The 14246-nt window shown below is 42.1% G+C and overlaps 1 protein-coding gene across 4 annotated transcripts in view; it reads right to left on the bottom strand.

Moving 5' to 3' along the window:
• Nucleotides 1-14246, bottom strand: part of sacs2 (sacsin molecular chaperone 2) — a 93883-nt gene that overhangs the window by 59061 nt on the left and 20576 nt on the right. For 3 of the 4 annotated variants that reach the window (XM_087978171.1, XM_087978172.1, XM_087978170.1), the window contains one exon: nucleotides 13992-14103. The gene's annotated coding sequence lies outside the window, so the exon portion shown is untranslated. Of the gene's footprint in view, nucleotides 1-13991; nucleotides 14199-14246 lie in introns of those variants that run through there. The other variant, XM_043679389.2, reaches the window with a different exon arrangement.

The raw sequence follows: 14246 nt of genomic DNA, 5'->3' as shown, positions 1-14246 counted from the left end.
TTCAATGTGTGCAGGAGAGTTTCCTGACACAATATGTAGACAGGCCAACAAGAGGTGAGGCCATACTGGATTTGGTTCTGGGTAACGAACCAGGCCAGGTGTTAGAATTAGAGGTAGGTGAGCACTTTGGGGATAGTAACCATAATTCGGTGATTTTTACTCTCGTGATGGAGAGGGATAAGTGTGTACTACAGGGCAAGAGTTATAGCTGGGGTCAGGGAAATTATGATGCGGTGAGGCATGACTTCGGATGTGTGGCTTGGAAAAGTAGACTCCAAGGCAAGAGTGTAAATGATATGTGGAGCTTGTTCAAGGAGCAACTATTGAGTGTCCTTGATAATTATGTACCTGTCAGGCAGGGAGGAAAGGGTCATGCGAGGGAGCCGTGGTTTAATAAGGAATTGGAATCCCTTGTTAAATGGAAGAGGACGGCCTATCTCAAGATGAGACGTGAAGGTTCAATTAGGGCGATTGAGAGTTATAGGGTAGCCAGGAAGGACCTGAAGAGAGAGCTAAGAGCAGCAAGAAGGGGACATGAAAGGTCCTTAGTCGGTAGGATTAGGGAAAACCCTAAGGCTTTCTATAGGTATGTTAGGAATAAAAGAATGACTAGGGTAGGAATAGGTCCAGTCAAGGATAGTAGTGGGAAGTTGCGTGTGGAGGCGGAAGAGATTGGGGAGACACTGAATGAATACTTTTCTTCAGTCTTTCCTCAGGAACAGGGCATTGTCGTCGATGTGAATACTGAGTCACAAATAAGTAGAATGGATGGCTTTGAGGTATGTAGAGAAGAGGTGTTGGAAATCCTGGAAAAGGTGAAAATAGATAAGTCCCCTGGGCCTGATGGCATTTATCCTAGGATTCTCTGGGAAGCAAGGGAGGAGATTGCAGAGCCATTGGCCTTGATTTTTATGTCCTCTTTGTCTACAGGAGTAGTGCCAGAAGACTGGAGGATAGCAAATGTGGTTCCCTTGTTCAAAAAGGGGAGTAGGGATAACCCTAGTAACTATAGGCCGGTGAGTCTCACTTCTGTTGTGGGCAAAGTCTTAGAGAGAATTGTAAGGGATAGGATTTATGCACATCTGGATAGGAATAATGTGATCAAGGATAGTCAGCATGGTTTTGTGAAGGGCAGGTCGTGCCTCACAAACCTTATTGAATTCTTTGAAAAGGTGACGAAGGAGGTTGATGAGGGGAAAGCGGTAGATGTGGTATATATGGATTTTAGTAAGGCGTTTGATAAGGTTCCCCATGGTAGGCTACTTCAAAAAATACGGAGGTATGGCATTGAGGGTGAGTTGGAGGTTTGGATTAGGAATTGGCTGGATGGAAGAAGACAGAGGGTAGTAGTTGATGGTAAAGGTTCATCTTGGAGTGCAGTTACTAGCGGTGTTCCGCAAGGATCTGTTTTGGGACCATTGCTGTTTGTCATTTTTATAAATGACCTGGAAGAGGGGTTAGAAGGTTGGGTGAGCAAGTTTGCGGATGATACGAAAGTCGGAGGAGTTGTTGACAGTGAGGAAGGATGTGGCAGGTTACAGCAGGATATAGAGAAGCTGCAGAGCTGGGCAGAAAGGTGGCAAATGGAATTCAATGTGGCTAAGTGTGAGGTGATTCACTTTGGGAAGAATAACAAAAAGATGGGGTACTGGGCTAATGGTCGGATACTTGGTAGTGTGGATGAGCAGAGGGATCTTGGTGTCCATGTACACAGATCTCTGAAAGTTGCCACCCAGGTAAATAGTGCGGTGAGGAAGGCATATGGCGTACTGGCTTTTATTGGTAGAGGAATTGAGTTCCGGAGTCCTGAGGTCATGATGCAGTTGTATAAGACTCTGGTGCGGCCGCATCTGGAATATTGTGTGCAGTTTTGGTCGCCATACTATAGGAAGGATGTGGAGGCACTGGAACGGGTGCAGAGGAGGTTTACCAGGATGTTGCCTGGTATGGAAGGAAGATCGTATGAGGAAAGACTGAGACACTTAGGGCTGTTTTCATTAGAGAAAAGAAGGTTTAGGGGTGACTTGATTGAGGTGTACAAGATGATTAGGGGGTTAGATAGGGTTGACAGTGTGAACCTTTTCCCGCGTATGGAGTCGGGTATAACAAGGGGGCATAGCTTTAAATTAAGGGGGTGTAGATATAGGACTGAAGTTAGGGGTAGGTTCTTCACTCAGCGAGTCGTAAGTTCATGGAATGCCCTGCCAGTAGCAGTGGTGGACTCTCCCTCTTTATGGGCATTTAAGCGGGCATTGGATAGGTATATGGAGGATAGTGGGTTAGTATAGGTTAGGTGGGCTTGGATTGGCGCAACATCGAAGGCCAAAGGGCCTGTACTGCGCTGTATTCTTCTTCTTCTTCTATGTTCTAAGCTGAGGAGTACTAATTTAATTACACATGATTAATTAAGCAATAACTTTACAGACTTAACCATCTAAAGTTGGCCCAGGTTCAAAAGGAGATTGAACGTGGGCTCAATTGAAGTTGTAGTGACTGGAACGCACCCATAATAATGGTACCAAAACCAGTTGGTACCCAACAATGAATAGGAAGGGTTTAGAGGGATATAGGCCAACTACTGGCAAATGGGACTAAATAATTTAGGATATCTAGTCAGCATGGATGAGTTGGACCAAAAGGTCCATTTCTGTGCTTATAATTTCTATGACTCTAATTATGCGAAGACTATCTCAAAGTCAATGCAGTTTCAAAATCTGATTCATATCTTATTCCACATTGAGAAGATTGTATTAAGAAAGTGGGACAAGCAACTTATATTTCAAAGTTGAACTTACTCAAAGGTTACTTTATCCAAAAGAATGAAGATAATTTTGGATTTCATGACACTGAATGGACTATACAAGTTTAAAGTCATGCCATTTAGTATGAAAAATGTGCAAGCCACATTTCAAAGACTAACCAATAAAGAAGTCATGATGGGATGTGGTGAACATCGATCCCCTGGTAATGTTTAGTCACACATGGAAGGAACATTTGCAACATATTTTGGGATCATACTGAATTTTAGCAGTGTGGTTGCTCCTCTGACTGACTAAATTGAAGAAGTGCAGAAAGAGGACTGTCAGAAGGCATTTGATAGCCTGAAAGCTGTGTTAACTACTGCCCCAGAGTTAGCCATTCCCAATTTTGTAATGGGATTGAATGTAGCTATCGATGCAAGTGATGTGTGTGCTGGTGCTGTACTCTTCCATGAAGATGATGCGAAAATAGAAAGACCTATTGGGTATTTTTCCACAAAACTGAATAATCATCAACAGAAATATTCCACAATTAAGAAGGAGAACTTGAGCTTGGTGTTGGCATTGCAGCATTTCAATATTTATATTGTCTGTAATGTGTTTGAGACAATTGTATATACTGATCATAACCCTTTAAAGTTTTGGAAGAAATTTAAGGAGACAAATTCCAGACTGTTTAGATGAAGGTTATTATTGCAGCCATTCAATTTGAAAATTATTTACGTGGCAGGATAATTGCTGATGTGTTGTTGCGACTTTGATGAATAAGAACAAAGGCGTTCGGTGGCGGAATAAAAGACTGCAGGACTTAATGTTTGCAGGCTTAGAGTTAATGTAATGTATATGTACTGTAGTGTACTGGTAACATAAGACTAAGGGTTTGTAAAAATGAAGCCATCTTTGTATATTGATGGTTCATTTCGTTTAAGGGGGAGGCATAATGATGATGTGGCTTTAAGAATTATTTTGTCCTGTTGTTTTTTGAAGAGCAGTATTAAGGCAGAAGTGGAGAGCAGTCTACCAAAGCCACTACAGTAAACAGCTTATGATGCGTTGGGCTTTTTTAAATGTTGGAACAATAGACACAGCCTGAATGGGTGGGGTTGAGCCCTCATAGAGCCAGCAGTATTAGTTGTTTTCAGTAGCAGTTGTTGCTGAGGTCTCAACAGGGCTGAAAAGCAGTGAATCTCTCCCCATCACAACTCTTTCTCTCTCTCTCTCTCTCTCTGAGTTTTGTCTGAATGTGTTTCCTTCTAGGCTGCTGGAATTGCATGTGAGACAAATCCATTTCCTGAATTTGCCTTTTGCCAACGGTGTGTTTGTGGGATTTTACTAGATTGGAATGGTTACTGTTTGGTCGTAAAATAATCTATTAGAGTCAGAGTCATGGACATGTACAGCACGGAAAAAGACCCATCGGTCCAACTCGTCCATGCTGACCAGATATCCTAAATTGATCCAGCCCCATTTGTCAGCACCTGGCACATATGCCTCTAAATCCTTCCTATTCATATACATATCCAGATGTCTTTTAAATGTTGGAATTGTCCCAGCCTCCACCACTTTCTCTGGCAGCTCATTTCATACATGCACCACCCTCTGCGTGAAAAATTGTCCCTTTTAAATTTTTTCCCTCTCATCCTAAACCTATGCCCTCTAGTTGTATTCTGCTAACTTTTCCAAACGATTTAAGTTATTCCAAGCCCCTCTTTTTTTTGTTAGATTTAACCATAGTATTTCAATAAATTGTGTTTTGCTTGAAGTTGCATAGCTTGAACAATTGAATTCCATCTGGAACACAGCACTTCTCATTTATCTTTAAAATAAGAAAAAGTTAGAGTGTAGGCTACCTTATTATATTTTGAAGAGGTCTGGTCTGATCCATAACACCTACTCTGTCTAATTAGTTAGTTGCTATACCTTGATAAGGTATTCGGGTGGTTACAATTCGGATTTCCCTTTCTGAATCTCAGACTATTGCACTGTGGGAGAAGTACTGCCTGCAGTAGAGATAGATGTTTCTGATTGCCATTGCATGACAATTCAGAATACTTAGGTACCAGATAATAGGGACTTTACTGTAAAGATAAATTGCTTTGCGAATGACTCTCATAAGAATGATGAACTATTTGTGGCTAACTAGTAATGTTAAAGATTGCATAAAATTGAATGATGGGAATTTTTTTGCAAGTACAGTAACTAAGAGAGACGATAAAAGCAAACAGGCTCAAATCCCATTATGGCAGTCTTTGGAATTTATGTCAGATCATTTAACAAATCTAAAAATGAAAACTAGTCTCCGTTATGGTAATCATGAAGATATCAGCAGATATCTTAAAAACAAATCTAATTGCTAACACCCTGTAGAAATCTGCTCTCCTTGCCTAGTCTGGTCTGGTCTCCACTTGACTCCAAACCCACAGCGATGAGGTCAACCCTTCACCAGCCTCTGGAAGCGGCCCACTAAGCCACTCAAGGGCAATGGGGAAGGACAAAAACTTATCTTTACCAGCACTTCCCAAGTCCCATGAAAGAATAAAGAGGAAAAGATCTGACATAAACAAAATATTAGAAGACATTGTTAAATAAGTAGATTGTTAAGGAAGTAGTCTCATATAATTTAGAGAACTTTAATCAAAAGGAAGTTGTTAACTTGCATTAAACACCTGTATCATAGCCTGTCGTTGAATAATTGCACAGTCCTTTCCCTCCCTTCCCCATCCCCTCAGTTTAACTTTTACCTCAGTATCTTTCATAAATTGGAATGTAAATGGGGGTATCTCGCTGGCTTGATTATGTTTCTCGATCATTGTAATACTGAGTGTTTGTAACCTGTGTTCTCTCCTTTACCTTTCACTGGGGATCATAGCTGCGCTCGGTCTGCAAAGACTCACTAACCGTTTACCAGAGGAAAGCAGCCGCGCGCCAGGATTCAGAACCGTTAGAGTTTGAACCGGGCTCGGGCTCGGGCCCGGACCCAGCCCCGCCCCCGCACGAGAAGCCCCGCCCTCGCCGCGAGCTTCGCCCCCGCACGAGAAGCCCCGCCCTCGCCGCGAGCTTCGCCCCCGCACGGAAAGCCTCGCCCTCGCCGCGAGCCCCGCCCTCACTGGGTGAGCGACTGCAACACAAACCCCGCCCACTACAGTCTTCCCTCCCCCACCCCCAACCCCTGGTGATCGTTGGAGTTTGAAATGCTCCTGTTTTCCCGCCTGCATCGGGGGCTGGGCCGATGCTGCAGGTGAGATATTTGGACAAAGACAAGAATTTTCCAAATTACCCCCTCAACAAAGACTCCGCTTTATCTTCTGGAATTAGACATTTTTGTTACTCCAGCAGTAAAGCAGTGAACTCCTTGTACTCGAGCGGAGATTTTGAGATTAACCTTCATTTGAGGTTTCGTCTCAGTGATCCAGTTTGTGAACCTACCATGTTGGCATTTTACCTATCTAAAATCAAACAGCTCTCTCCTCGGATGGAGGAACGAGATGCTTCACAAAATTCTCCGCCAATTGTTGGAAAAATTATGTGTTGACCTGGCCTCCAAAACAAAAATCTTTGACGCCTTTAATGGCTTCAATTCCTCCTGCCACAAATTGATGCCATGGATTATCCTTCAGGACAATCAGACTGGCAAATGGTGGGCAGCTGATACTGTGGAGAAGTGTTTATTGGACTTCATTTTCTACTTTCTGATATTTAAATGTTTCTAAAAATATCCTCACATTATAAAGGCTAATATATCACACGATTATCACAATCCTTATAAGCATACAGGGAGAAAGTTATGAACTTACTTAGAATTTCACAGGTACTTCCTTGCTCTGTGACCTAAGCTTTTAAACTGTTGGGTGGATACAGTCTGGAACCAAAGATTTGTTTAGAATTTTCTCTCCTGTTACATCACAAAGTACCATCTGTGTTAAATTTAATGGGTCCAATAGTGAGGCAAAATGATGTAATGTTCATCAGTAAAGGTAATTTGCCTTGGAAACATGTCTTTATTTAGAACATAGTTCAAACTTTATTGCTGGAACAGCACAGCAGGTCAGGCAGCATCCAGGGAACAGGAGATTCGACGTTTCGAGCACAGGCCCTTCTTCAGGAATGATATTTAGAACATACAATATCATAAAACAGGAATGCTGAAATGGCTCCAGGGGGGTTTAGGGATGGGGGAGACTTACCCATTTTTACTGTTTACTTTTTTCAATCTGCCAAAAAGTTAGAATTAAAATTGTTAACTTCATCAGTCTGTCTGCAGAAGCTGGATGACAGTGAGTTCAGCATTTGCTGTTTTAGACACTGAGAAATCTCCTACAGAGCTGGAGTTGCATGGCCCTGGGTTTAAGTTATAAAGGAATCTTGCCCTGTTGCAGGCAGGCCCCCCATGTATTGATACCAGTTTCCAGTTTGATAAATGGGGAAAGTTAACTGCAGGAAGGGCATCCGGCTGAAAAGCCACCAGCCAAATCCAGCATGGTTTTACAAAGTGGGAAAATCTGAATCAAGAGTTATTGAGAAGTCCCCTCTCATTTGCAAGGGTTATTTTTATATTTGTGACCACCTATTACTTAGGTTAAGCAATTTGAGGACTTCCTGGTATATCTGCTACCAGGCCAAATTTTATGAAGCCCATCATGTTGGACAGGATGACAACTTACATGTCATAATGTTCAAGTGACCCCAGCACATCAGTTTGTAATGCCTCCTGACTCTTCACTTCTCTGTGAAACTAAATATTTGATTTGTTTTTCCATTTATTATTTGACATGGCTTAAGGGGAAATCTCAATCCTTGATGTTTGTTGTGACCACCTCCTATATGCATTACCCAACATTTGTAACCAGATTAAAATTTATAAGAAACAAATCAATCTATCAAACTGCTCCCAGACTCTCAAAAGGATTTTCTGTTGCTGTGCCATTTGTAACTACATCAGTTTATTACTAGACACCCTGTTTAAGGAGGAACAAAAGTATTCAAAGGTAGAAGACAGGGTAGTGATGGAGGATTATTTTTCAGACTGGAGGCCTGTGACCAGTGGAGTGCCACAAGGATCCATGCTGGGTCCATTACTTTTCATCATTTATATAAATGATTTAGATGTGAGCATAAAAGGTATAGTTAGTAAGTTTGCTGATGACACTAAAATTGGAGGTGGAATGGACAGCAAAGAAGGTCATCTTTGATTACAACAGGATCTTGATCAGATGGGCCAATGGACTGAGAAGTGGCAGATGGAATTAATCTAGATAAATGTGAGGTGCTGCACTTTGGGAAAGCAAATCTTAGCAGGACTTATGCACTTAATGGTAAGGTCCTAGGGAGTGTTGCTGAACAAACAGACCTTGGAGTGCAGGTTCATAGCTCCTTGAAAGTGGAGTCACAGGTAGATAGGATAGTGAAGGCGGCATTTGGTATGCTTTCCTTTATTGGTCAGAGTATTGAGTACAAGAGTTGGGAGGTCATATTGCGGCCGTACAGGACATTGATTAGGCCACTTTTGGAATATTGTGTGCAGTTCTGGTCTCCTTCCTATCGAAAAGATGTTGTGAAACTTGAAAGGATTCAGAAAAGATTTATAAGGATGTTGCCAGGGTTGGAGGATTTGAGCTATAGGGAAAGGTTGAATAGGCTAGGGCTGTTTACCCTTGAGCATTGGAGGCTTATAGACGTTTATAAAATCATGATGGGCATGGATAGGGTAAATAGACAAAGTCTTTTCCCTGGAGTGGGGGTGTCCAGATGTAGAGGGCAGAGGTTTAGGGTGAGAGGGGAAAGATATAAAAGAGACCTAAGAGGCAATGTTTTCACTCAGAGGATGGTACGTGTATGGAATGAGTTGTCAGAGGAAGTGGTGGAGGCTAGTACAATTGCAACATTTAAAAGACATCTGGATGGGTAAATGAATAGGAAGGGTTTGGAGGAATATGGGCCAGGTGCTGGCAGGTGGGACTAGTTTGGGTTAGGATATCTGGTTGGCATGGACGAGTTGGACCGAGGGGGTCTGTTTCCGTGCTGTACATCTCTATGACTCTATGTGTCTCACTGTGAAGACCATAATTTATTGATCATCCCTAAAGGCCTTGACAAGATAGTGGTTGGAATCAATATTGTGCAGGGTGACTGACCGAGCTATTGGGAGGGATTTCCAGGATTATCCATCCATCAGTCCATCAATCTACTACGTCTAATGTCAAAGCTTAGAAGTCTCTCACATTTTAAAAAAAATTTTTCAATTCTTGTAACCAAAGCAAGTAATTTAATAATTCCTGAGATTGTACTTCATTTATCACCTTGTTGCACATTCATTTGGGTACAGTACATTTGGCCTCTTCATCTAATTATTTATCATCTAATAGATTGCAACTAGCTAAGGCTCGAGCACTTATCCTTATGGCACTTCACTAATTACAGCCAGCTAACTTTAAATTTCTCATTTGTCTCTATTTTCTGCTTCCTGTCTGTTAAACGATCTCAATGCATGCTAATTTAGAAACTCCCAACTCCATGATCTGATATTGGTGGCACATTAGTACAACTTTTGGAATTTCAAGTATACTAAATCCACTAGCTCCCCATTATCCATCCTATCAGTTATGTCCTCCAAATATTCTCTCTGATTTGTAAAGTATGATTTTTATTCCCTTTTAACTTTGTATGGTCATACTGTAACTTTCTAAGTGCATTGTTAAGACTTCCTTAATAATAGGTCCCAGCCATGTCTCAATGACTAACATGTGGCAAATTTGTTTTTAGTTGTTTAATTGTTTTCTCTCTCTCTCCTCTCCCTTCCTTAAATAATGTTGTTACATTTTCAAACTTCCAATTTGCTGGGACTGTAGGATTTAAGGACATTTGAAAAATCGTAACCAATGCATCCAGTATTTCTGCAACAAACTCTTTGAGAATCCTGGGGTGTCAGGTCAGGTCCTGAGGGTTTGTCAGCTTTTAGTCCCTTAAGAACAAAGAAAATCTAAAATTAAGAGTCTAATGATGACCATGAATCCATTGTCAATTGTCAGGAAAAACCCATCTGGTTCACTGATGTCTTTAGGAAAGGAAACTGCCAACCATACCTGGTCTGGCTTACTTTTGATTCTAGACCCACAGCAATATAACTGACTCTTAACTGCCCTCTGGGCAATTTGGAATGGGCAATAAATGCTGCCTTGCCAGCAATGCTCTCATCCTGTGAATGAATAAATAAATAAAAACTATCTCCAATATTTTTAATCTACTGATATCAATCACTAAGTTCCTCACTCTTTGCCCCCTTGGTTAACATCTGCTAAAGTGATTACTTAATGATGCTTCCATGGTTTAGTGTGTATGTACTCCTGAAGTTTAGCTTCAAAAGGTTAGTGTCTCATTTTTAGTTCACTTGGTAATGCTTTTGGTTTATTCTTGTTCTCATACATGCCTTATTGAACCAGAATTGATTTCCTCAGTTAATGATACTGATCGTGAGGGTAACATACTAACTGGTAAGGTTACAGATTGTCGTTGAATCCAATTCTGCCACTGCTGGTGGCTTAGATGGATGCCATCAGTTTCCTCAGGTGGTAAAACTGCGCTAGCATGCTGGAAGCATTGCTGGATCTCTTCATCAAAGCTGCTTTGTCTGACAGGATACTCCTAGACATTGGTCAGAGTTCTGTAAAGCCTCCCCATGGACCTTAATTATCAAGGGTTCTCTCCAACCAAACCAGGTTGATGGAGGACCTTTATCTTATAGATGTTTAGGATGAGAGTCATGCTCTTCTATGTCTCCATAAAGATGTTGACAACAGTCTGGAATCCTATGAGACTGCACATACGCAAGCATCATCTGCACGTCAATGACATTGTTGTGGTGACTTTGGCTTGAAGGCGGCAGAAGTTGAATTATTTCCTGTGGTTCTGTAAGTTAGCTCCACTCCAGTGGGGAGCATGTTGGTAATGATGTGAAGCATTGCAGCATGATGGATTGAGAACAGTGTTGGGGCTGTGATGCAGCTCTGCTTGATACCAGTCTGAATGGGGAATGGGTTGGTGGTGGAGCCATTTGTTATTACCACAACTTCCATGTTATCGTGGAGCAGGTGAAGGATACTGACAAATCTCATGGTGCAACCAAAGCAGAAAAGAATGCTCCATAATGCTTCCTGATCGATGGTGTCAAAGGCCTTTGTAGGAAGACCATGTACAGGAGTAGGTTCTTTTCTCTGCATTTCTCCTGCTTCTGTCGTGCGGTGTAAATCATGCAAGTTGTGCCCCTCCATGGCCAAAATCCACACTGCAATTCCAGCAGGAATTCCTCAGCAACAGGAACAAGATGGTTCGGGAGGACCTTGGCAATGACTTTTCCAGTTGTTGACAGCAGGGAGATTCCCCTGTAGTTACCACAGATGGACCGATGATGACACCAAATTTATAGTTTACAGAACTGTGGTGGTTTCTGTCCTCCTATATGGCTGCGAGACGTGGACTATCTATAGCAGACACCTCAAGGCACTAGAGCAGTACCACCTGAAAGCTGCCTGTGCAGGATTCTGCGATCTGCTGGGAAGAAAAATGCACCAACAATAGCATTGTCGAATAGGCCAACATCCCCAACATCGAGCCCCTGACCACCCTTGGGCTGTGATGGACTGGGCATGACCAACAGGAGACTCCTCATGCAGGTGCTCTATTCCCAGCTCCAAAACGGCAGGCGAGCCCCAGTTAGACAGAGGAAGTGTTTCAGTGATACCCTCGAGGCCTCACTGGCAAAGTGCAGCATTCCCACAGGCACCTGGTAATCACTAGTCATTGCAAAGTAGAGAAGGAGTATCCGGGAAAGTGTTGAGCACCTCAAGACATCCCATTGGGAAAAAGGAGGAGCCAGGCGATAACAGTGTAAGGCGTGTGCTACTACGCCAATCTCAACCCACCCCTTCCACAACCATCTTTTGCCCGAAGTGTAACAGAGCCTGCGGAAGGCACAATGGTCTCCACAGCCACCTACGGACTCGCCCTGAGAGCGGAAGAGATTCATCCTTGTATTCAAGGGATTGCTAATGAGAATAATGATCTATGGATGACAACTTTTGCTAGCTCTGTTCTGAATTTAACTTGTTTAGAATGTTGGTGCTATATTACAAAGCCACAGTGAGAGCCCTTATTTTGAAGAAAGGACTTTGTCTCCAAGATGACTGCTCAGTGTTGATTCCTGCAACTGCTGTCAGTAACAGATGTAATTGTAACAGGTACATTTATGAGGATGAGGTTGAATAGGTTTTGAACCATTGTTGGTTCCTTCAGCCCCACTACAGTCCTAGTCTGGCAGGTTTTTCAGGATTTGACCATCTTGGTTACCAACAATATTATTCACACACTTCTGATTTTGAATGTTGAAGTTACCCACCCAGACTACATTCCTTGCCGTTGCTACCCTCAATGCTTCCTCCAAGTGTTGTTCAACATTGTTATGGACCAGACCAAACTCCTTGAAAATATAACAAGGAGATAGCCTAGACCTTTTTAAAATGTTATTTAAAGGCAAATGTAACGTGCTATGTTCCTTATGTGATTCAATTGATCTACCACTAGGCTTTAAGCAAAGCATGCTTTATTTTTACAACATAGTTAAAATACAAACAAAAAAAGAAAAATCAGCATAACTAACTCTATTGAAATACTTAATAAATAATGTATTATGTAAATAATAATTATCAACTGTTCCAATATATCAGCATCCCATAAGCACACCCTTGGCAAAGGCAAATTCAGCAAAACAGAATTTCCTCTCATACTATCTCTTTTCCAGTACAGGCGAAATGAACATTGAAAGCAACAATCTAGCAGCAGAGAGAGAACTTAAGGTTTTTGTTGCAGCAGAGAGAGAGCTGTATCTATCAGCTTCAACAGCCAGCTCCAAACCACAACTGAAAGTAAAACTAAAACCCGGGTCTGTGTGAGCCTAACTCCACCAACTCATGCTTCTTTTGTCTAACTTAAAAAAAAACTCAGGGAGCTCAAAGCTATTTACCCACTGCTTCTGAAGCAGACATTCCATCATCACTGTGGCAATACCCCTCTAACAAGAGTAACAACACAGGACAAATCTCTCTTAAAGGCATAGCAAAATCACAAACATGGAGAAGTACTGATTAGTTATCTTAAGTGTAGAGGCTGTTGATACATGATAATCAGCAGGGGTTTTATTGCCCATTCATGGCCTGATGCAATAAAACTAGCCTTCCAGCCTGCCTTGATCCCTTTTAATTTGCCTACCAGCACAAAGGTCCACAGCAGACACCATTTCCCTAGCCCTAAATGCATCCCTGGAACACCTGGATAATAAGGATAACTACATCAGGCTTCTACACATTGACAATAGCTCTGTCTTCAACAGTATAATCCCAACCAAACTAATCTCCCAACTCTGAGACCTGGGTCTCTACATTGGAATTTTGACTTCCTGATCCACAGAGTGCAATCAATGAACATATGCAACAAAACACCATCTCCACAACAATCCTCAAAATCCACCCAACTCTCCAATCTATCTATATTCTGCTGTATTCTCTGACAGTCCCCTTCACTATCTGCTTTTCCATTAATCTTGGTGTCATCTGCAAACTTGCTAATCGGACCACATAGACCTTCCTCCAGATCATTTATGTATATCACAAACAACAGTGATCACAGCACGGATCCCTGTGGAACACCAATGGTCACAGGTCTCCATTTGGAGAAACTCGCTTCCACTACTAACTCTCTGTCTCCTGTTGCCCAGCCAGTTCTTTATCCATCTAGTACACCTGGCTAGTACACCTGGATCCGATATGGCTTAAATTTCTCAACCAGCCTACTATAGGGAACCTTATCAAATGCCTTACTGAATCCATGTACATGACATCTTCATCCCTTCCCTCATCAATCAACTTTGTCACTTCCTCAAAGAATTTTAATAAGTTGATAAGATAGGACCTTCCCTGCACAAAACTATGATGCCTATCACTGATAAGCCCATTTTTTTCCAAATGGGAATAGATCCTATCCCGCAGTGTCTTCTCCAGCAGCTCCCCTACCACTGACGTCAGGCTCACCAGTCTATAATTACCTGGAGTATCCCTGCTACCCTTCTTAAACAAGGGAACATTAGCATTTTTTCAGTCCTCCAGGACCTTGCCAGTGTTCAAAGATGCTGCAAAGATATCTGTTAGGGAAAGATATCCTCTCGGGAAAGAAATCTGCCATTCTCACCTGGTCTGGCCGACGTGACTATAGGCCCACAGCAATGTAGTAAACTCTCAATTGCCCTCTGGGCAGTCAGGTGTGGGCAATGAATGCTGGCCAAGCCAGCAACGCCCACATCCTATGAATGAACAAAAAAAAGTTTAGACTGACGAAATAAGAGTTTTCCTATTTTATATCTTGCAAAATGCTTTTTTCAGAAAATGCTGGGAGTATTTCCGGATTAGCAGCGACGTGACATGAGCTGCACTCCACCTTCCTTGC

The sequence above is a fragment of the Chiloscyllium plagiosum genome, unplaced genomic scaffold (assembly GCF_037043375.1).
Source record: "Chiloscyllium plagiosum isolate Xiang-an unplaced genomic scaffold, Cpla_swu_hap1 HiC_scaffold_33, whole genome shotgun sequence".
Classification (NCBI taxonomy): domain Eukaryota; kingdom Metazoa; phylum Chordata; class Chondrichthyes; order Orectolobiformes; family Hemiscylliidae; genus Chiloscyllium; species Chiloscyllium plagiosum.
This window is presented reverse-complemented; position numbering and strand designations above follow the sequence as displayed.